Source organism: Gadus chalcogrammus, chromosome 9 (assembly GCF_026213295.1).
Source record: "Gadus chalcogrammus isolate NIFS_2021 chromosome 9, NIFS_Gcha_1.0, whole genome shotgun sequence".
Lineage (NCBI taxonomy): Eukaryota > Metazoa > Chordata > Actinopteri > Gadiformes > Gadidae > Gadus > Gadus chalcogrammus.
In genome coordinates, this window is record NC_079420.1 from 18,889,213 (window position 1) to 18,914,147 (window position 24,935).

Here is a 24,935-nt window from a genome sequence, read left to right on the forward strand (position 1 = left end):
TCTCTCTCTCTCTCTCTCTCTCTCTCTCTCTCTCTCTCTCTCTCTCTCTCTCTCTCTCTCTCTCTCTCTCTCTCTCCCCCACACTTTGTTCGGTTTTCCCTTATTCATCACTCTCACTGCGTGTTCACTCTCTTGCTCTCTCTTTCACTCACTCGCTCTTCTTTTTGTTTCTTATTCATTCTCACTCCCTGCTTCTACTCCCTTCTGTCGCCCTCTCCCTCTTCTAAACACCCAAACCCTTATCTCCTCATCCTTCCTCCGTCATTCTATCCTTTATTTCCTCCTCTCTAACTTGTCGTAGCTTTTTGGAAAAGCCAAAAAAATTCTCTCTCACGCACATGTGGCCTGCCATTCTTTCTTTATCCTTTCCTTTCCATCTTTCCCTCTCTCTCTCACACCCTGTCCGATGGCTCGTCATCTTTGTAAGCACAAAGGGCATATCAAAGGAATGTCTGTTTTTTTTACAGCTTGGTTGAATGTTTTTAGTTAATCAAGAAGCCTTTGGGTTTGGGAGTTGTTCTTTATTTGAAGACGGGTTATTTCCTTTTGATTTGACCGGAACTTGTCTTTATATGGTGTGTGATTCACTGGAAATGGTTGTGGATTGAGGTATAGTGAAGTGGGAAACACTTCAGGCCAACAATTGAACTAGCTGCGTGAAAGGTGTGGTTATAAGTGCACTTTGATTACATTATATTTACCTAAATTTAAACAATTAAATATATTGCATGCATTTACATTTAATGTTTATTTTTTCATCACTTTCACGCAGTCCACCTGTATTCATATTAAAATATTAAATAAATGTAATGTTTATTTGAATCGGTATACAAATATACTTTAAGTACGGTAAAAGTCCTTCGATATTGTAAGAAACATGAACTTGAAATAGATGCAGACATTAATTGTATTTAAATTAGTACTAAAGCATTCATTTGCAAGTGCATAATCGCATTTTTAATTTTGAGTACAGCGAAAGTTCATTCAATGTTCATTTTATTCAGTGTGAATGTACTTTGTACTTTAAAGTCCTTGAAGTGCAACTGCCTTTGAAATAATATGGTACATGCTAATACACAGTGAGCGTACATATTAATAGTATGGAATTGTGCTTTGTGCATGTCAAAAGCACATTACATTCCCGCTAAACCAACGTACCATTGCATTAATAACCAGTAATTCCTGAAAACTAAATATATACACTACATATTAAATGTACGGTCACATGCAAGTGGGTCTACCACAAGAACATGCGTCACAAGATGACGCAAGTTGTCACCAGCTCTTCTGTGGCCAGCGATGTTCGAGTCTCCCTCAGCCAATCAAATGGTCTCTTTAGAAGTGGGACTGTAGAGTTGGGGTGGGTCACCACAAGGATATCATGGATTTATGACACATATCTAAAACACAAAACAGGAGCAGATCAAAAGGGTTTGTAGAGGTCACGTTAACAAAAACAACTCATTGTGTAAAGTGGTAGAAAATATAAATTCAGAAAGCAGGGTTTTTCTGGAAAGGTGCAAACGTGATTTTCCACGGCCATAAATTGATAACCATATGTAACATCCAAACCAAGTTATATTTATATCTATGAAAGAGAGGTGGTATGATAGTTTAACCGTGGTCAAAATAATGCATTAAGATTAAGAGGTCCCAGACTAGTATCAAAATCGGCCTATAGGTACTCAAAGCATTTGGCCCATTTGTTGAGACTATGGAAGAAATTAACCCGACATTTTATGGCTAGCTATGATTATTATTAGGCCTATATATCATATAGATACATTAATGGTGGAAAGTAGCTGATCACTTCTCCCCTATAAGTTAGGTTTAACACGGCGCCAGGGAGTAGGTTCACTCTGTTCCCCTCTTGTGTGCTGCCACATGCAGGGTTCAAGGGTCAGGATGCACAGACGTCAAACCTAGGCTGTTTTTTAAAAAATATGCTGACATGCACACACGTACACCATCACTCTGTATGCATAGGGATCAATGTATGTTCAAGGTAAAGCTGTGACCTGGAAAAACATGTTATGTAAATCAACATTTTATGTAAGTCTGACTTTATCTTATGTAAGGATTGGGTATATAAGGAGGAGGAAAATAATCATTCAGCAGTGTCTTTGCAAACCTCACTCGGCTTCGTTGTTGCTTGTTCGCGGGTGACAATAAAGTCTTCTGTCATACTTGATCCGGACTCCTTGATTCCTCAAGCTCGTAGTTTAGTTGAAGTGATAGAATTCGGTTATTTTCTACCACAAGACCCCAAGTTAATTGTTGACTATGTCTGTGTCTAGTGTTGATGTAATTCAACCTTTATTTTGGTTCAACTCAACCCCTCTCATGGTGTAGGTGTATTTAAAAATTGTCGCACTCAATAATTGACAGTTATTATATTACAAATAAGTGTTTAGAGGCTCCCATAGCTGTATCTTTGTATCTTTGTTTTGTCCGACACAAGAAAGTGCTTAAAACAGATCCTGGCTAGTAAGCCATCGGCAATAGCGCCCACAATCTTTTTATTTTTTTATTCTGCGTTTACATGCCACTGTGCATGCTCACAGTCTTAGAGACTGAGGCACAGATGTTGGCTGCGCTTTGGTAGTGGCATAATTCTGAATTCTGAGTGCGGCGCAACATTTCAATAACTCAGGGGGGTCAGTTTAGGAGAGGGAAGGGGGGGGGGGTGTAAATGATTGGAACTTAGCCTTTAGGCACACTTCTGCCCTTCATTCCTTGAAAGATATATTAATTCAATTTAGTTTTTTAGTCTGTAAAACTATATATACGATATTAAGGGCTCTTTCTATTTTTCTTCTTCTTATTTTCATGGCAATTATACACTAATTAGAACATAATTTACAGGCAGCCAATGTAGTGATGCCTAAATAGGAGTTATGTGAGATCTACGGACAGTTCAAATTGCGTGGCTTCAACAGTAAGTGAAGTGGACATTGCAGTAATGGTGATGGAAGAAAAGGATGGCATTGATATTACGTTCTAAGTCAGATACTAAGTCAATAGTACTGGTCCAATTTTACTTGAGGGTCAAATATAAACCCAAGATTCATAGAGTTTGGTTTGACCTTGGGGCAAAAGGGCCCCAATACACTGAAGAAGGGTAGAAGTAGTATTTTCAGAGCTTTGTCAGAATTCAGTTGGAGAACTTTGTTAAATCCAGTCATTCACAAGGCTCAACAGTTGTGTAGAGTGGCGATGAAGGAATAGTTAAATCCTTCATAGAGGCTGAAATGTTGTGTATATTGGCTAGGTTACTGAAATTTGTACTGTACTGATAATAATAGCCAAATGTCATCCGCGTAACATAGGACATGCAACCAAAACGACTGATTAACTGGCCCAAGGGACGCAGGTTCATAAACCTGTTCATCAATCCTCCGTCCAAAGAGGACAGAGGATTGACCCCATACAACAGCAGAGCAGTTTAGGACAAATAGTTACTCATAGAGACCGACAAAAAAAAAAAAAAAAATTATTTGACAAATATGACACAAACCACTATGTATTTAGTCTGTTGATGGTATGATCAGTGGTATCAAAGGCAGCACCCGAGTCAAGCAAAACCAAGATGGAGTTGTCTCCCCTTATCAGTGTGCACTCTGGACTCTTTGCAGAGCAGATTCAGTTCAGTGCTGTCTTTAAGACAAAAGCCTGAAATAATATTTCCTTCCACACCTTGAAGGAGCTGCAGAGCTAAGATTTTTTCTAGTACATTGAAAATGAGGTTTCTTTTGCAATCAGTCCAAAATATGTTCCGAACGTCTTCGATCAGGGCCCAAAAGAAAAAAGGGCTGGAAATTTGCGGTCCGATATTGATTGATTTATAATAGTGAGTCCACAGGTCCCATGACAGGTAAAACCTCTTTAATACATTTGGAGGGCAAAATATCAAGTTTGCAGGAGTGTAGGTGCATATGTGGTGCACACCCACCCAACAACATACAAACACACTTAGGTGGCTACAACACTCCAACTAGGTGACTTTTAATGGGCTCCTCCAGACAAGGTCACAGGGTGGTGGTGTTGGAGGCCAGTTTATTGTAGAAGTTTGTAAACAATGTGTGTGTGGGAATGGCTGGTTTAACCTAGCCACACTGAATGCTCAGCCTCACCCAGCTCAAGAGTCCAATCACTCTGGCTAGGGCCAGGTCATCATCCACACACACTCCCATGTATATGTATACATTTGTATATATATATATAAATACATACATACACGCATACATAGGCACATGTATACACAATTGGAGGCCATGTTTACTTGTATTTGCAGTACTATTTGCAAAAATATACATGCCTTGAACAAAAAAACGGCATGTACCGTCGAGTCTTGGTGTTTCGGTTTCAGTGTTTAACTTTTGTTATATTGTATTTATTTTTTACCTTTGAATTAAGGTTTACAACTGGAACTAATTTTAGTTTAGGGTATAGTGTGGCATGTGGAATGTGATATGCTCCCACCACTGTCCAGTGGGAATTTGTTTTGTCTGAATATGAACAACCATTTAGAGAGAGATAATTGTATTCATATAGGAAAAGCATTTGAAACTCCCAAATAATGTCTCCCACCCATCCATCCACATAAACAAGTCTTCAAAACAGCCTTATTTGTGGATTGCAGGTTGCCGAGAGAGAAGCAACACACACACACACACACACACACACACACACACGCACGCACGCACGCACACACACACACACAGCTGTGGTGGAAACAGAGGCAATGACCTTTGAATCAGAGGAGTCACATGACTTTTTGCACCAACATTATTTATATATCAGATGTGGTGTAATTGTACACGTTTCTTTTTCACTGTTTCGTAACAAACAAGCTAATACTCCATGTTGGCAGCGCAAATAACGAGCACAAGTAGCCATAATAACCATTGACTTTACAGATTTTTTTAAAAACATCTTTAAATGTGTTTTCAAATGGATAAATGATTGCCTAAAATGAACCAATGGTTGTCAAAGAAACAACCTCTCAAAGACGAAGCAAATATTAAGTTGAGTTAATAAAGATTTCAGATAGGAGTTATTTCCATATTTCCAAATATTCCATATGAAAATGCACTGAAAAGAGGACATATAACATCTACCTGTTCACACATATTTCAGACTATAAGACACACTTACAAACACACACACGCACACACAAACACACTCAAAGGAGAAAAGGCGGGGGGGGGGGGGGGGGGGGGGGCGAGAGAGTGCAATGATGGTTATTAGGATACTTTGACCACACCACATCTTTGCTTGGTTGCATTAGTAAACTCATTATATTGTATTATGAACTCATGACCTGATCCATAGGGATTCACACCAGCTGCTCATCAATAAAATATGCTTCCCCTTCTAATGTTAACCACAAACCCTCCTGTCGCAGGACGAGAAGAAATCTCCTCAGTGCAGGGCTGCGTTCAACAGCCCATGGGTTTATTCGAGGAATCTGAATAAACCGCAACTGCAGTTCAATGCAAACCCAGAGATAATAATCCATTTCGTTTTTCTGTTCCCTTACAAGAGGTTAATGACGTCGGTTTATATAGTTGTTGTTGTTTTTTACCTTTGTACGAACACTGGCTTCACCAATAGTGACCTCTATCCACTAAAATAAACCTGGCCACGGCACAGGAAATGAAGGGGGGGATTTGATTACATGCTCGTGCCTTCAGGAGTATGTGGTAGGGTTGAGTGTGTTTGCCTGTCCAATCAAAGGCTCCTAGGGTGTCCCCAATTTGAACTCTAACCATTTAGCCTATTTCCTCTGCAGGGCCGCTTTTCATTTGAAAGGTGGTGGTCGAGTAGCTTCACTCTGATATTTCAGCTTATATTATGATTGGTAGTGTAAAAGAAAAAGCTTTCTCAGTGGCTCCCTCCTTCTCCTCTTCTAGTTCAGTTTGGTACAAATAAAACTGACTTGACTCCAGACCTGCAATCCAAACACTTTTCCATATATTGCATGTTTCTTCGTGTTTTATACACTCTACATACTGAACAAAGGTTCCGATCAGGAGCAAACACTTTTGATCATTTGATTGGAGATGACGTCAGCAATACCAAGGACATTGATTTTTGCCGGTCTCGAAAAATGCTTTTGCTCATTTTAAAATGGAACAAGCGGGCAGTTGTGCCACGTCATACAAAATCCAAGTAGATTATAGCCCACACACATGCAATTGATTGGATCAATATTTCAGGGTTTTGATGCAAGCACCGCAAAATCAGATCAATGAAGAAACAGTTGAACAGATGACTAGATGTATATATGATCATGAGTACCAAGGGACGACAGATCCCACTAGACTAGGCATGTTTGCTTTTCAATTAATCCAGCACTCAATTGCAGTCCAGGTGCAATTCATCTACTATCAATCTATTTACTAGTCACAATATTAATTCACTGGATCGGCTGAATAAAACTGATAAGGGACAGAAGACAGAAAGGCAGCAACAGGGCAGCGGATTTGATAGTATGGGACGTGAGTACTAATGCACGACAAGGCAACACCACACTAATAATGCGTACAAGCATGATCATAGATGGACCAACCAGCTGCTGTGAGCAGAGGTCAGGGTTCAGTATTGGAGCACAGTGCATTAGCAAGGTAGAATGGTCGTACAATATAAACATAGATACTGATGTTCCCCTAAAAGCCTTTCAAATACAGCAACTGGTCTTCAGTGGCTGGGTTATGCCTCATTACATAACACTATGAAAAAAGAGAATCAATTATATCAACAAAAGGACCACAATACTGAAATTTTAGACAGCGATAACAGCAAAGATAAACGCAACACTTATTTTAGTTAGAGATATTTCCTTGATTATAAAATATCTGGACATGGACATTCAAAATGGCCTCCTCAGTTAGCCCTGCCCCAGCACGACAACAACGTTTCCCAGGAAGATTTTTCTATTTGCCTATGGACACTGAAATAGCCATTTGGATTTTCTGCGTACTTTGATATATTATTCAACTTTCCGCATTGCCCATTAATGCAAATATTTATTTAACAGTGTGAATGCTCCTCTTCAGTGGTGCCTGGTAGCCATTCGATTTCGGAGTTGTCCCCCCTTTACTCAGACTTAGCTTTTCATCACACATCTGTTAGTCTCGTCTGTGTGTGTGTGTGTGTGTGTGTGTGTGTGTGTGTGTGTGTGTGTGTGTGTGTGTGTGTGTGTGTGTGTGTGTGTGTGTGTGTGTGTGTGTGTGTGTGTGTGTGTGTGTTGTGTGTGAGGATGTGTGGGTGAGCTGGTGTGTGGGTGTGTAGTTGTATGGAAAAATATCATGGCAACGCAGTGTCTTTTGTTGGTCCTATTCTTCATGTAATTGCTCTTTTTCCCTCCATTTTCTCTGCCAATTCCTTCCTCTATATCATTTCGGTCTCTCAATCAATCAATGCCATTCATCTCACTTTTTCCTCTATCCTTTGGGCCTTGATCATATTTTGGTTCGTCCCTCTACATAAGGCCATTTGTGTATGTCACTCTATTATTGTTGTTCTTCCCTCTATTTTATCCATCTGTTTGTTGTTACAGTTAAGACGACTGTAAGGGCCAAACATTATTTCAGTTTGGCCCTGTGATTGCTGTTCATCCCTCTATTTAATGTGTGGGTTATTTTATGTGTAGCACCCGGTCTCTCTCCTGGGCCATGTACCCACGGCTCGATCCAGCTCAATTATTCTCTAAATCATAATTGCCAAATGTAGAACTCCTTGTCTGGTTCTCCCTCCAGCGCTGTTTATCACCCACCGCTGCATGCACAGGCATGGTTCTCTCTCTCAAAACACTCCTCTCCCTGTATATGCCTTCTCTCTCTCTCTCTTTGTTGTCATGGTAATCTGGCACATAATAAAGCTCTACTGCTGAGATCAAATTTTTGAGTCTCTCTCCTAACCTGTCTTTGAGCAAGGATTGCGTCAACGTCAATGATCATTTCAATGGTGCAAGCTCTCTCTCTCTCCCCCTCTCTCTCTCTATCTCTCTCTCTCTCTCTCTCTCTCACTGTCTCGCTCTCTCCCTCCCCCCCTCTCTCTCTGTCTCGCTCTCTCCCTCCCCCCCTCTCTCTCTCTCTCTCTTTCTCCCTCTTTCTCTCTCTCTCTCTCTGATATTTTCAACTCCACACACTTCACAGACAAACACACAGATACACAAACAATGTATTTAATGATGTAAGAGGCATTGGCCTCTTACACGGAGAGGCTTAAAAAAAATGCTAATAGAACATAACAGCATATCTGTATATTTCAAAAAGACAGTTGAAATCTTGTTAGGAAGCAGATATGATGGGTGATCCTGAGTCTAAAAGCTGCTACCCTTTGTGAACCTGTATAACAACATTTTCTCCCAAAGGGTGTTTCAAAACTCATGAGGGATGTGTATCACTGACAGAATGATAGTTACACATGTGCACGTCTATGTGTGTGTGTGTGTGTGTGTGTGTGTGTGTGTGTGTGTGTGTGTGTGTGTGTGTGTGTGTGTGTGTGTGTGTGTGTGTGTGTATTCATGTGTGCATGCATGTCTGTGTGTATTTGTGTGTGTGTGTGCGTGTGCATGCATGTCTGTGTGTATTTGTGCGTGTGCGTGTGCGTGTGTGTGCGTGTGCGTGTGTGTGCGTGTGTGTGTTTGTGCTCATGTGTGCTTGCATGTCTTTGTGTGTGTGTTTGTGTGTTGTTTGGGGGGTCTTTGTATCCATCTACCCTTCAACCACAGTCGGGTCAGGGCCACTACATTAACCAGCCATTAGGAATCAATGGTTCATGCATAATGCATTGTGGTCACAGGTACATTAAGATGTCTCGTCATTAACATCATATTGATATGACCTAGATGGGGGAAACCCGAGCATTCGAGCTAATGGGAGAAAAAAATGAAATCCTGTTAAATGCTTTAGAATTTAGTCTTTTTCTATACACAGCTACTGATCTTCTGGTGTTGGCCCTCTTTATTTCAGACATGCAAGTAAAAATGTAAATTCTAAACAAAGCTCGTTTTGTGGACAATGACATACCTTATTCAGATGTGAGACATCAGGAAATTAAGATACTTGAACACTATTATTATTATCATTATAAGTATTTTTATAAATACAGTGAATTGAAAAAATAATGATTGTGTGTTTTTATTATATAAAAAATTATACTTTGAAAGTATGAATTATATTAACATTCAACATGCAGTATCCGTTGAACAATTATTAGTATTGCGTCTTGTTGGAAATTATTGGTTCCAGTTCCACTATTCTGTAGATAATGTATTTAAACAATTAATTGGATTTTCAAATGAAACATACAAACAAATATGCCAGTGTTTCCTTCCACATCGACTAAAGCTTTCAACCAACACTCCTATTATTGAACGCTGCCTCAGACATCAAATAGATGAACGCATCACAAATGAATAATTCACAGGGCAACATATGTATATAAATGGGATATATATATGTATCTATATATTTGTATTTAATCTGATACATCATAATATTTTAGATCAATATATATCTACATACATCTATCTACATGTATATACATATATCATCTATATATATGTGTGTGTGTGCATGTGTGCCTGTGTGCGGGGGGAATGCGCATGCTCTTGTGTGTACTCCAACAATGTGTGTGCCATATCTCGGTTGTCTTGGCAACGTTCCAAATATTCTGAATACTTTGGTAATTAATGTTTGCAGCAGCGCTACATTTGTTCTTCATGTTCAAATCTGCCCAATCTAGTTTGTTAGTTGCAACAGAATACGTATTCCGTGTGAACCGTCTGTCACTCACTGTGGTCGATTCCACCACCGTTAGCTGACTGATTTTGCCAACTGACCTTACCAACAGCGCTTATTCCCCCCCCCCCCCCACACACACACACACACACATACACACACACACAAACACAGCAATTGGTGACCATGACCTCTCACCCAGTCGCCATCGATCAGAATCGATAATCTGTTCGACCAGCAATTAGTCAATCAGTTCCTATATTGGAAACAGGAGGAGAGGCTGAGTGCACGCAAGAGAGAGAGAGCATGAGAGAAAGAGAGAGAGAGAGCATGAGAGTGAGCATCAGTGAGAGAGAGAGAGAGAGCAGGAGTAAGATCAACAGCCATTTTGAGGCAAAGGGTCACGCAGAACCAAATATCACAAACAGATGCAGTTCATTCAAACGGAAGGCCGCTTCTTCCTTCTTCCATTTGTTTGTTGATTACTCGGACCAATCAAAACATGATCACACATGAATACACTTTCACACTCGTGAATTCCAAAGAAGAATAGCATTTGAATTAGACGTTGTTTACACATGGCTTTTCCATTACCCTTGCTCACTGTTGCTGGTGAGAACTCCATAAACTCATTCTTCCAGGAGCTCTTCTGCAATCCTCCTATCACTAACCCTGCCTTCAGCCACTGGCACTAGCACCACAACAGTAGGAATCCAATGCAATGTGAAACGGCTATAATTGTTCTTTGACAAAGTACACAGTTGTGTAGTTATTTCATCTCTCTTTGTTAAAAATATATCAACATCGATTTTTATTTTCTGCGTCAAGGGTTTTGTGCGGTGGCCAGCAAGGGTTGAAAGAACTGCATATTCAAAACGCTTTGCAAATTTGACTAACACAAACGCATTAATGCTTAAAATAACAGCGGTTCCCTTGACCCTCACTTCCGTTGTGGTGTGGCTTTTACGTGTGCGTTGTGGCTTTTGCGTTTGAAAATTCCAAATTGCAGAGCGTTTTGGGTACGCAGTTCACAACAACGTCTCAGCCACCGTTCTTTTTTTTCGTGGGGTATTAAAAAAATCCTAATCATGCTCCTACTGTGAACCGTTCTCCAAAGACACAACAGAAGGCTGCACAGCTTCCCTCTGCAGCCCGGCTCCAGCAAAGCCATGCAACTCTCTCTCTTCACTTCAAAAGTAAATACGAGAAAATTGACCATGGTTATCATTTCTCGGAGAGAAAGAGTCAACTATTTTTTTTTCCCCCTCTCTGATGTGGTTTTAAAGTCAGCCCTGGAGAGGCTTGTGGAGAGGAAAGTACAGAAGTGTTTTTGAATGTGTGTATAATTTATCTGGCCGGATGGCCCAGCTGACGGCACAACAGTGGAAGGCGGAGCGTGGAGCCAAGCATGGCCTTGAGGGAGGATTTCACACTGAACTGTCTAACCGTACCAAAACCTGGATGGCAAACCTATGCACGTGCACGGAGAGGCATGCGAGAACACACACACACACACACACACACACACACACACACACACACACACACACACACACACACACACACACACACACACACACACACACACACACACACACACACACACAAACCCAGAGTTTGCTTGTGTGCTGCGTGTCATTGCATTAGATTCAGACTTGTTGTCGTGAGAGGTGTAACAAAGGAAACTCGAGTGCGTTTTTGCACGGTGTGTGTATGTGTGTGTTTTGTGTGGCTGTTTGTTTGAATTTGTGCATGTGCATGCGAGTGTGCTATTCATGCGTGCGCGTGTGGGTGTTTGCGTGTGGGTTGGTGTGTCTGTGACTGTGTGTGTGTGTGTGTGGGCGCATGCGTGTGTGTGTGTGTGTGGGTGCGTGAGTGTGTGTTTGTGTGTGAGTGCATGTGTGTGCGTGTTCATGTGTATGCATGCGTTTCTCAATATGGCTAGGTAAGACTGACAGGGACACTGACTGTCTTAATAGGCGGTACAGAGGAGAGAAAAGGTGTCAGGTAGGGGAGAAACCATGACAGAGAGCGAGGGGGGAGGACTGTGTCGGTGTGTGCATGCATGTGTCCATGTGTGCTGTGGCGGGAGCATAGAGAAACACTTTATCCTGCCCTATTATGGCACAAAGAGAGGGTGGAGATGAAGGCATAACAGTGAGTGTGAATGAAAGAGAGCAAACAAGAGAGAGAGGAGACTTGGAGATGGAGAGAGAGAGAGGAGGGTAGAGAGACAGAGGAAGATGGAGAGAGCGGGGGGAGTGAGAGATGGAGAAATCAGAGGCAGATGGAGGAACATGACAAATACATTCTCTACAGCCAAGGCGGAAATGAAAGAGACATAGAGCGAGAGACATGTTTGTGTCTGTCAGAGAGCGAGAGAGCGAGAGAGAGAGAGAGAGAGAGAGAGAGAGAGAGAGAGAGAGAGAGAGAGAGAGAGAGAGAGAGAGAGAGAGAGAGAGAGAGAGAGAGAGACACACAAACACACCTAAAAATAAACACGGACATATTATTGGGAAGCATGTATTTTACGTTAGTGATTCAGAGCGGGGAAAAACTACGGGTGGTGGACTTGCATAGTGGGTGGGGAGTGTCCTAATATGTGTCATTAAGGGACAGAGACGAGCATATTAAAGAGTGCTAGACAGCATACCAACAAACCATCAAAGCACAGAAGGAAAGTTTGCTAAGGAAACGGAATATAGAAGAAAAATAATAGAGTAGAATCAATTGAGTGACACGGGGTAGAATAGAAAGGCATTGATACTTTGCACAGTGGGAACCGTAGCCAGGATGTCATGCACTCACCAGACACAACAATTTGCAGGAACAAATTACTCAGAGGGAACACCAGACGACTCAGGCGTGAAAAGCCGTCCTTAAGGATATTGATTTGACCTATCGAGGAAATTGCAATTTTTGCCAACACAAGGCGGCCATATTGTAGGATATTTTCTCCTTTCCTCTTTTTCCTTCCGTTTTCAACTCTCTCTCTCTCTCACCCTCTCTCCAACTGTTCTACCTCCTGCAATCCTCCTCTCACTTCATGTGTGTGTGCGCGTGTGCATGCTACCTCGCCCACGTGTGTCTGCATGTATGTGTTTGTGTGAACCCAGTGGAGACCTCTAACACTGCCACTCTTACCAGGGGGTGAGAGAGAGAGAGAGAGAGAGAGAGAGAGAGAGAGAGAGAGAGAGAGAGAGAGAGAGAGAGAGAGAGAGAGAGAGAGAGAGAGCTCAATGGAAGGAATGGTTTGGACACTTGGGTGGGGAGAAGATCTTTGCATGATATTGGGGGGGTTAATATTATCAACATAATTACAAAGCCTTTTTTTGCCTACAAAAGTTCTTGAAAGTCACCACAAACAAAAGTAGCAGATCCATTGAAAAATGTATCCATAACAAATATGCCAGCTGGAACAAAATACTTTTTTTTAAAAACAACTTTTGAAATCCACTTTTTAATTAAAGGCTTTTGCTCATACAAATGGAATCCTATCAAATCAAATGTGCCTCACTCCTTAAACATTGACTCAGAGTTTGGGTAAGGGCTGTTGTTTGTGGACATCTCACCAGGGCATTGCGTGGTCTGCTTGTATTTGATGTATTTATTATTGTCGCATTGTTTTTGACACGCCACTGCGAGGAAAACCTTGGAAAGGTGACCCTACCCGCCCAACGCGTCACCGACGCTCCCGCACGCTCCAGCAGCTGCGACGATTACCGGCTCCTTGGGTCAAGACGCATCCTCTGAGAAAACAAGTTGAGACTGTGAGTGAGGAAGCGAGCTCTGAGTGACAGTGGATGACTCACTGACTGGAAGTGATGCATAAGTCTGCCTGTGTGTGTGTGTGTGTGTGTGTGTGTGTGTGTGTGTGTGTGTGTGTGTGTGTGTGTGTGTGTGTGTGTGTGTGTGTGTGTGTGTGTGTGTGTGTGTGTGTGTGTGTGTGTGTGTGTGTGTGTGTGTGCGCGCGCGTGTCAGTGTGCAAGTGATTGTGCGCGACACCGGCGTTCGTGTGCATGTTGTCCGCATTCGTGTGTGTGTTGCGTGCGTTCCTGTGCGTGTGTTCATGCACTCATACACTTCATCATTTCACATGGAAAAAAACCCAGCCCCTCCAATCGAGGTCAGCCCGTGCGTTCACAACACCGCCGACAATTGATGGAGATCAGGGAACGAAGCTGGGTGAGATGGGGTTGGGGGGGGGGGGGGGGGGGGGGCAGACTGTTGCTGGAATGGCGCTATCCGGTTAAACGTCTCGCTGGACGTGCAAGACTCTCTGGTTCCCTATGGCCATGCTTCTTACTACCACAGCCCACACACCCCGGCGCTGATGCTTTTACGCCCCGGCCACAAAACACATTATTCATGTCCTGCAAATGTTTCGGGAGAGAGGTCGATTATGTTTGAAAATAGATACCTAGCTAGTGAAGGGCGTGTTCTTGTACTGGGAGGAAAGAGAAATACGTGTTGCTCGACTTTAACTTTCGATTTTTTGGAAAGAAGGTTGTCTCGGGACAAAAGTACTTTTTTGTAGCATTGTGCATCAATGCAATTTTGCCATTGAATAAATGAAGGTACACGTTAAGCCTTACTTAGGATCCAAAAGCAATAGTATTGTGATGCGTTTCAACCAACCTGTATTTATTGTGATTTACTGTGATATGTTATAAATAACCTGTGCAGCCCAAGGCAATTTCGCACATTTGTGGAAACTAAACAAGATTATTATTATTATTATTATTATTATTATTAACAATAATAATTGGCAATTCATCATGAAAGTAGTATTGTGGATAACAGAGTCGATGATCAAGAGCTTTCGATGGGGGATTGAGTCCAACGTTATACAGGCTATGAGGCCCAGAGATCCACACCACACACCTTCTGCTCTTCAATGGGGTCTTGGGCTTGGATCATTTTATTCAATAGCACTGCTTCGCTCTATTCCGTCTATCCTAGGAAGGGCTTGTTGGTTGTTTCAGTAACGGCGGAGATGGAAATGCCTAAATAATAGTGTAAACACACTCATCCTGCTCACTAAATAGCCAGTATTCTTTGGCTCGTCTAGGCAATCGCAGACTAGAGAATTTACGGGCCGAATTCTACCCAAATGACTGCTCCTTGTTATTAAAAGATATATTCAAATACACAGCATCTTTGGACAATTCCCCTTTTAAATTAAAAAACAATTTGTATCGTCTCATGTGGGTTGACGTGTTTGTTTGGCATTGACCGAAAAAAATTGCCTATGAAGAGTCATTTTTACATAAAGAGCTTTGTGCTGAACAAACACACACACACACACACACACACACACACACACACACACACACACACACACACACACACACACACACACACACACACACACGCGCATGTCCTCATGCACTCATTCCCCTCGCATACATAGACCACAAATTGGTTAGTTGGTTTCTAATAGAGGGCCGCATCCTCTGAAAGAGACCGTTTATGTTTGTTTTACGGTCCCCGGGGCCTTCTGCGGCCGTGTATGATGCGCTGCTTGGAACCCTAACACAGCGTCTGTCGTTGGCCTTGTTAAGGAACCTAATGCACGCTGAGAAACAACCCGGTGCCTGGCTGGGGAAAACTGGCTTTACCCATCAGTATATAGCAGCATGGACTCCATTTGGTCTAACTATAGTTACATTAATGAAGGCTGTCGCAAGCCTACATGCAAATGAGTCAATAAGAAAACTCAGAAATAGAAAAACACTTTTGAGGCAGTCCTTAATACAGTCCTTACATAATGCATTATAATATATAATAGCATATAATAGGTTACAATATAAGGCCCGTAGCAGTGAGATGTTATCAGCCATTAATGGTATGGAGTGTTCCACAGAAATAGCCCTGAGACCAACAATAAGCTTAGAGAAAAACTATTGCAAAGAAAACCACGCATTAGGCCGTTTACCAAGCAGGCAGTATTTCCCTCGGCCACCAACCAAGCAAGCTGAGCCAAACTGGAGCCTATTCTATACGATCTGGCCTGCAACATCCATCCTCATTGTAAGGTGCCTACATTTAGTCATATTTAAACCTAATCACAGTATTGCCATCGATAATAAAATGTGTACATCATCATCACATTTTTATTTGCATTTTTCCATTCACTAATTTACAAAACAAATATTCAGGACAAAAATGCAAAATTTGTATGCATGCTGTATTCCCCCTCTTCATTCAGCTCCACTTGGAATAAAGAATGATTGGGAACATAATAAACATAATAAACAAGCATGAAAAAGCATAAAAAGAAAGCACCTATGAACTAGATAAATGCAAATTCATGTGTATGTATAAAACCTATTCAGCTCAATATATAAGTGGACCATGAATCTTTCTCACAGTAATACTATAGTCTTTTTTTACTACATGATATCAAACAATTATTTCAACATAAGCAAAACAGACAAATTGACTCAAAGGACTAATTAATCCTATCCCCAGCGACCCGTCATGAAGACTATTCTTCTGATGCTGTGGTGTATGCTGCTCTGCTGTTCCATCCAACGTGCTATGTTAGCATGCTAAGACCCATTACTGGCAAAGAGCTGGCCATACTGGTTGGGGATACTACAGTGAGGGGGATGCGAGCCCAGTAGATTAGAAAAATACACCCCAGGGACTCGCGCAGTGAGAATGTTTGAAGGCCTTAAGAGAGAAAGAGAGAAATTAAAGAGGTTGAAAAAGTGTTGACGTATCTCAGGGATAGAAAATGATGATAGATTTGGTAAAACGTGGTGTCGGTGCTCGAAGTGAGGACGTTAATATCCTGAAGTTGTGAAGTTGGCAGAGATGGGATTTCAGCTCATTTTAAGCATGTGTGAGCTGAGTGGCACAGGAACCAAACAATGGGATCAAAAAACGAAATAAGAAAAGACGGAGAGAGGGAGGGCTGGGGGAGGATGGAGATGGAGGCAGATAGAAGATAAAGAGATATTCGACGTTGGCTGGAGAACAAAATCAGCACTGAAGAAAGGCTGTGTGTGTGTGTGTGTGTGTGTGTGTGTGTGTGTGTGTGTGTGTGTGTGTGTGTGTGTGTGTGTGTGTGTGTGTGTGTGTGTGTGTGTGTGTGTGTGTGTGTGTGTGTGTGTGTGTGTGTGTGTGTGTGCGCGCACTTGTATGAATACATTCATGCATGAGACAGATGGAAAGAAAAGGAACTGAAAGAGCGAGAGAGAGAGAGAGAGAGAGAGAGAGAGAGAGAGAGAGAGAGAGAGACGGAAAGTTGCAATGACGCAGGCAGTGGGAGAGGGAGAGCCAGACAGACAGAAGTTGGAGTGAAAAAAAAAGTTGGAGTGTTTTCCAGAATGGCTTCAAAGACAATAGCTCATTGATCTGGTCTCAGTGTATTGTTTTTTTTCACCAGAGACAAGAAGATACATTCAACGGTCGTCTGTACTGGATCTAAGGAAATCAAACACAATGCCCACAATGTCACCAGCAAGGACCTTCCTCCTGTCTCAATGCTTTATGTTAATGCCCTGGACACCACACTTTGTCCATATAAAACAGTTGGAAATACATGGAAAGAGTGTGTGTCTGTGTCTGTGTCTGTGTCTGTGTGTGTGTGTGTGTGTGTGTGTGTGAAAAAATAAAAATATATAAAAATACATTCTTGGAAAAACACACACTTGCACATCCAGAGATGGGCCTTTGTCTTAATTAAATGTATCGGAAATGAAAATATATGTGTCTCTTTGCAAGACAAATTTGAGCACGGGTTGATTATGGGCTAAGTAAGAAGTGATTCACTCTTAATGCCAATTGGCCTGAAGAGTTCAGTGGGCGGGACATATCACAAAAAGGGGCAAGTCTTCCCATGGTGCTGTGTTCTGAAAGGTTTTTCAAGGGTTCAGGCTGAGAACCCCCCCCCCCCCACTTCCTCTGTTACTTGAAAAGGAGGCCTTGAATTCGGGTCAACGGACTCTAGCTCAGATCAGCTAATTTACTTCCTCCGAGCCACGCCCCTTTTTCTACAAGATCCCTTTTTCGTCATTGCACAAGTGCTACAAGTACTATTCAACTAAATGTGATCTCTGCAGGATCTCTCAGGACCTTCTGGCTGAGAGGGAGCTGTACTCATCACTGCGCCATTCCTTGGTGGAGATCTGCTCTCTACCAGGCACATTTTTTGTGCATATATATATATATAAGTATGTAATGCTTAATTTTTTTTATTTTCAAATTGGGTCTGCAGTAACACACACCCTCTCTTCAAGCATCCACAGACTAACCCATGAAAACTCACAGATATTTGCCTTATATTTCCTTCCCTCTGATATCTCCAATCTGTGAGTGTTTTCCCCTGCTGTGCGCCTGGGCTGTGTTCGACATTCCCTCTGGTGTCCGATGATAAATAGGATTTCTGCACTTTTGACCTAAACGGGGCTAAGTGGATTCCTGCAGCTGCTGTTGTTGCTTATTATTGCTTCCTGAACTTCTGTTCCACATAGTTTAGCTTTTTATGCTTGCGTACTTTCTGCTAACTGCTGATTCAACTGCTCATAAAAATGTCGCCATAAAAATCGCTAACCCTTACTACTAGACTATCATAATTTAATCAAGTATACTGCTTTTGTCACTTTAACTAGTAATGAGACTATAATATATAATTAGTGTAGTGTATCATATACTCTATTTCAGACTATTAATTTGCAAATTACTACTATTATATTCATTCCCATTATCAGTCATTCCCGCTATATATTTTTCATCCATTTAGTGATATTTATCTATTCAAGCAAACTATATCAGTACCACTACCACAAGCACTACTACTATTTACTTTAGAACCATTTAATTTACAGCAATCGTGGACAACCATCTTACCCACTCTCTGATTCCTATTTCTAACCAATTTCTTGTTCTTGTTGTGTTTAATTTGCTAAGCCCTCTATGTTTGTTGTTCTGCACGAAAGTGCTTGAAAAATAAAGTTGATTTTGATTGAACTTGATAAATTTGAACACAACAAATGTTTTTCACACCAAAGTACTACTACTGCTTCCGGGGCTATTGCTGTCCCCACGCTTTGCCTGTAAGCTGCGCCGCGCTCACGATCCCGCTTCCTGCTGTCTATTCCTGGATACACCTGCAACTTGGAGCCATGGTTCTAAAGGGTTGGACATCTGCCATCTTCCAAACTGAGGACAGCAAACTGCACGCCCCCCTGCCTACGTAACCCTCTCCACACGCACCCGTGCACGCACACACGCTCACTCGTCAACACACATGCACACCGACGGAGCTCTGTAAGCAGATAGGCTACAATGTGCAATCAAGCGAGAGAGTCTCTCTCTCTCTCTCTCTCTCTCCACTAAATAGAGGTGCAGCTAAGCACACACACATGGCACAGCGTGGTGAGTGTTGCCTGAGTGCCAGAACGCCCCACGCCTGTAGAGTTCTCTCTATACATGTGTTTCCTTGCTCTTATGACGGGGCGACCTGCTGCTAACTACTCTCCCGTCACCATCTGGCGGGCAGAAAGCGGGCCAGCTTAAAGTTTTCCTCCTCTCATCTCTTCTCGGAACCATTCAGAAGTCAGAGTCCGCCTTCCTGAAATGTGTTGCTGCCATTTGTGTGTTAGAGTGAAGGTGCACAAGTGTGTGTTTGTAAGAGTGCAGGTGCACGAGTCTCTCTCTCTCTCTGTGTGTGTGTGTGTGTGTGTGTGTGTGTGTGTGTGTGTGTGTGTGTGTGTGTGTGTGTGTGTGTGTGTGTGTGTGTGTGTGTGTGTGTGTGTGTGTGTGTGTGTGTGTGTGTGTGTGTGTGTGTGTGTGTGTGTGTGTGTGTGTGTGTGTGGATTGCACCAAAATCTGTTCTGATACGGGGTGAAGGTACCTCTGTTGTGCTCAACAGTGCTCTAATAAAAATGCTCGTCAACATGCCACATTCAGGTACAAAATGCGACAGGGATCTTAAAATAGGAAACAATCAAAATGTATAAAATCTTTTATTCAATAAAATATTCAATTCAATACTTCAAATAGGAAGAATTTGTAGACAAACATTGAAACAAGAATGACATGGCAATTACGAAAACAATGTGACTGAATTGGTTTGTTGAGTATATGTACTGCAGAACTATTTTTGTGGTGCTTATTTATTTACAGTATGTATTGTAAACACAGCCTAAAGCACTGAAGACACAAGCCAACAAAGTGAAGGAGTCAATCTGCATAATTATCCCTGACATAGAACTGACAATAGAACCGACACTCAAAATTCTACTGTATAATTGCTCAGCTATATGGAACATCCCGGTACAAAAAGAAAAAAGACATAAAGCATCAAGTACTTAATCCAGCTGAAAATATGTATATATTTAGCCATCCCATATTCACTTTGTGTATGAATAAAGTCTGATTGCTGATACATTTTTTAAACATTCTATATTTTGTTAAAAGGATGCTATTTTACCAATGCCGTTTTCAAAGCCTAGAACGGCTCCAGTCAGCATTCAATGGTAAATGACAGCAGATACAAAACACTGGAGACAGCAATTATGCTAAAAGGACTACAACATCTTAAATCAAAATCTCTAAGACATAGAAAAGCTCCCACAATGCCAAGCCCATGCCAAGCCCAGGCTGCTCTGTAAGCAGAGACACAACGAAGGAGAGATCTAGTCTCCTCCTGAAAAAAGGTTGAACAAAGGTTAATCAAAAATAAACTGCCAACGCAATACAGCACGATAAAATTGCGTCTTGTTCTTGAAAGAGGCTGATTTCACCAATTTCTTCTCTCTGTGTTTCAGGGAAATTCTGCAAAAACTTGAGTGGTGTAAGGGATTTTTTGTAAGTTAAATGACTTTTCGAATTGGCAGTTAACTAGCAATTTCTCAAAGGAAGAAGAGCCTGTGACACAACATTATTTTGTTTTCCTGATCAATCTGGTAAAGAATTATCTCTCGCAAAGATCTTCTCCCCACCCAAGTCTCTCTCTCTCTCTCTCTCTCTCTCTCTCTCTCTCTCTCTCTCTCTCTCTCTCTCTCTCTCTCTCTCTCTCTCTCTCTCTCTCTCTCTCTCTCTCTCTCTCTCTCTCTCTCTCTCTCTCTCTCTCTCTCTCTCTCTCTCTCTCTCTCTCTCTCTCTCTCTCTCTCTCTCTCTCTCTCTCTCTCTCTCTCTCTCTCTCTCTCTCTCTCTCTCTCTCTCTCTCTCTCTCGTCTGGTTAGCATTTCTCATAATCCGGGCCTAAAACAACCATATTTATAGCCGGTCCGATTGGATTATTTGACTCTATCTGAAATCAGGGAAGGGCCGAAAGAGACAAAGTAGTCCATTAAGAGCGTAATGGTCTTATGCCTTTTCTGATCTGCTCTATCAGACATAACACACACACACGCGCATATAGAGACATGAAAACACTATTACTGGCTGTATGGTGCCCCAAGGCAGTAGAAACCATCGCCCTATAGCCATTACCAGGATTTTTTATGGACCAGGCCACAAACCACAGAGCCCTCCTGGCAGTGCACTATGACACACACACACACACACACACACACACACACACACACACACACACACACACACACACACACACACACACACACACACACACACACACACACACACACACACACACACACACACACACACACACACACACACACACAAAACAGAACCAACAAGCACATGCACTCACACAACCATGCATTCACAGCCCAATACACTGTCCTAAGCTAGCAGACCTGCTCTAGTGGTGAATGAAAAATACTACTGGCTTTGATGCATTAACTTTAGATCTTCTCGGCAGCAGGTGTTTAGAGAACCTGCTAGCCACTTTTTATCCAGAATATGCTGAGTCTTAACAGCTGCTGGTGTTCTATAGCCAGCTAAAGTGAGCAGAAGCTGTTTTAGTAAGTTAATAAATTGTACACACGTAATCTGCCCTTCCAGAGAGAAGTACCACAATGGAAGGCTTCTGTGAAAAATATCATCACTATTATCCAATACAGCCTCACTCTGAGGTACAAGTGACACACATTTGAACCGTAATTCTAACGTTGAATAAAGCAGAAGGTAGATCGTTGTTTTTGACCTCATTCCGTATCATTACTTTTAATACTCCTCATTTTAGTCTTGGCCTGTGCGTCATTTCCTTGTATTTGGCACCGAATTTCACAACATTGACTCGTTCTTCTGTACTACTGTTCATCCCAACCTCCCAGTTCACGCCAGACTTATTATAGCATTACATCACAACAAAACCATTGTATTGATCAGGTTTTGAATCGGCTTCGTAAGATGTACGCCTACCATGGTTCTAAGTAACATGGATGTACCCGGTTTCGGTATGCCTGGTTTTTATTGTAACACATTTAGGCCAATTCAGACATACTTTTTAATAATTCAATGTTAAATAGGAGCCTCCTCCAACACCACAGCGTCTCTTACACACAATGATCAACCCCTTCTCCTCCCTTTCACCCCCCCCCCCCATCCTTCTTCACTCCTCCCATCCCCGGTCTGCCCTCTAGCTCTTTCCGGCATGCATGTGGTGGAGGAGACGTCCCAAAGTCGCGGACACGTAAGCACTTGGGGCCATTCTGTACTTCCTGTGGCACATCCTGTTCTCTTTCCACTCCGCTCTCCGACTCCCGTCCCCCTTTCGTATTTATTGTGAATTTTCTTCTCTTTGTTTATCTGTTTGTTGTGGTCTCTCTCCTTCTGTCTGCCTGAAGTCTCCCTGCCTGTCCACACATCTACAGGACGATCTATCTGTTTTTGTCATTTAGCCAACGCTTTTATCCATTGTGACTTCACAGATGAACGGTTTGGGGTAAGGCGTCTTGCCGGCAGACTGTGAAGATTTGGGGTTGCTTTGAAACCCAGAACCTTTCAGCCGGGAGTCGGGCTATCTATCTATCATATATATTTAATCAGAGCCTCCATGTTCTCTTTAAGGTTGTATTTTCCCCCTGATACGGAGGGTTCTGGAGAAGTCTTTCCGAGTCGCGCCAGCAAACAATGACAGGCCTGTGATGGGGGGGGGTTCAGGGAGACTGCTCTGTGCTCTAGCCCTTTCATTTGTCCTGGCATCACAGGCTGTATGGTGACTTCAAAACCAAGTGGTGGAAATTGGCAGTGTTTATTACATGTTATTATTGGAAAATAGGAGTCCATATAAATGATAAAATGTCATTCTGCTGACGAGAGATGCATTGAGTCTTTATATATTAGAAGATAACAAGTAACTGCAAAAATATATATATAGTGGTAGGCATAAGTTTAGGCACCCATGCAAAAGTTGACTGAAAAGAGGAATAAAAAACCTGGTTCTTTTCGGTTAGCCTAAAAGCTGTTAGCAAAATGATTTGTCAATGCAAATCGAACCAGCTAATAGGCTAACCGAAATAAAACAATGGCAATCTCTAGGTATGGTGTAGAGTATGTGATTTTGTTGGTCTATTTTAATTCCAAAGGCTAAGGGAACTTAATCAGGATGCATAGTATGCTGGACCCATGAAATAACTGGCCTTTAAAAATAAAAATCTGCCTGCCTCAATAGGAATTGAACATAGGGGTGTCTATACATATGTACCCTGTATTTTAATGGAGAAAAATTATTTACGATTTATTATTCATTAACAAAACAAATTGGTGTCCTTAAAAGTTGGATTTTTCCTCATTTGTTTGATTAGGGCATTAAGATCGATTTAAAAAAGAAGAATTTGTATACCTCTTTTTAGTCAACTTTAGCATGGGTGCCTAAACTTCTGCCTATATAAATATATATTTATATAATATGATGTATGATACCACTGATACTACTTATTGATTTAGTCATCAGTGTCTTATGCATTATTTTTTTTCATAAAGGTACTTTGTTTGCTAACCTTCCCTTTTCTATAATATTGGACTGTGACAAGCAAAAGTAACGTATCCAACTCATGATATTTACCATCGATATATTGCAGTTTTAAGAGCATAGCTCCTCTACTATGTCAGAAATTAACCCAAATGTACCAGCACAATCAGCTTCTACTCTTAGGTTGTCCATTTATTTTTATGGAATGAATTGCTTTAGCAAATCAAATTTAATTCTCTGTAAGCAGGGACAAGGTTCACACAGGATTATTTTCAATCCAATGCAATTTTAAAAACCACTGTGGGGAAATTGGGAGAGCAGAAGTAAATGCAATATTTATGAATCTTTAATAGTATACATTTTGACATTTCGTTTTTCCACGATAATATGTCTTGTGTAGTTTGATTGGGCTTCAGACTTATTATCAAGACTCAATCATCATTATCAAGAATTACATTTATGAACCACTTGTTATTGTTAATATTAAATTAAATTATAAATAAATTATTATTATTTTATCATTACTATTAACATTACTATTATTATTGTTATTATATATCCAACAGATACAATTATATATTTGCAAACATAGGCAACATGAGACATAATGCAGGATGTTTAAAAAAAATTAACCAATTTAATAAATGAAGGGTTTTCATTTTAAAATGATCAAATAATAATGTAAAGAAAATGATGCTGTTTGATGGAAATTTCAATTATATGATAATATATGACTTTATTCATGCTGTAGGAAATTGCAGGAAAGGAAATCAGAGGGGCCCAATCAGAGGCACAAGTATGGGTTAATACTTGTACCAGCTTCTTTTGCTGGGGGGGCGGGGTTACTGTAGAATGCATGGGGTAGAGTAAATGTAGAAATTAGCATTTATTGACAAAAATGGCTTGGCCAGAGTCAGCTTATCCTGGAAATGTCAAACTACCCCCAGGGAAGGCAGATTGTTCTTGTTTGCTTTGACTGTGGTATGGTCACGGTAATGCTAATTATTAAGTTCAATGAATTTAACCCCATGATAATATTGCAAAAAATGTATTACAAAATACAATATAATAAATATGTTACACAATGTAATTAAAGAGCACCGGTTTCAGTAGGAGTACCTGCTGCATGTTTCAGATAATGTGTTATTGTTGTCCTTATTTGTTCTTATTTTAAATGCTTTTAGTGTTCACACTCAACCATGGTCCAGTGCCAAACTGGGAAAATATCAGGATTTTTTCTACCAGCGACTGATTTATGCCTTGTTTGTTGTATGTGTGGGTTGCTCTTAAAATCCTAAAATAACTGAAAGTTTGTGTGACAGAAGTTCTCCATGTTTACCCTTGAC

General features: G+C 41.3%; 1 protein-coding gene across 2 annotated transcripts in view; it reads right to left on the bottom strand.

Annotated features, from left to right (window-relative positions):
- LOC130388969 (NT-3 growth factor receptor-like) overlaps nt 1–24,935 on the bottom strand; it is a 181,235-nt gene that overhangs the window by 124,184 nt on the left and 32,116 nt on the right. The window contains exon 2 of one of the 2 annotated variants that reach the window (XM_056598603.1): nt 13,423–13,501. The exons of the other annotated variant lie outside the window; for it this stretch is intronic. The gene's annotated coding sequence lies outside the window, so the exon portion shown is untranslated. The remainder of the gene's footprint in view (nt 1–13,422; nt 13,502–24,935) is intronic. 2 annotated transcript variants of the gene reach the window in all.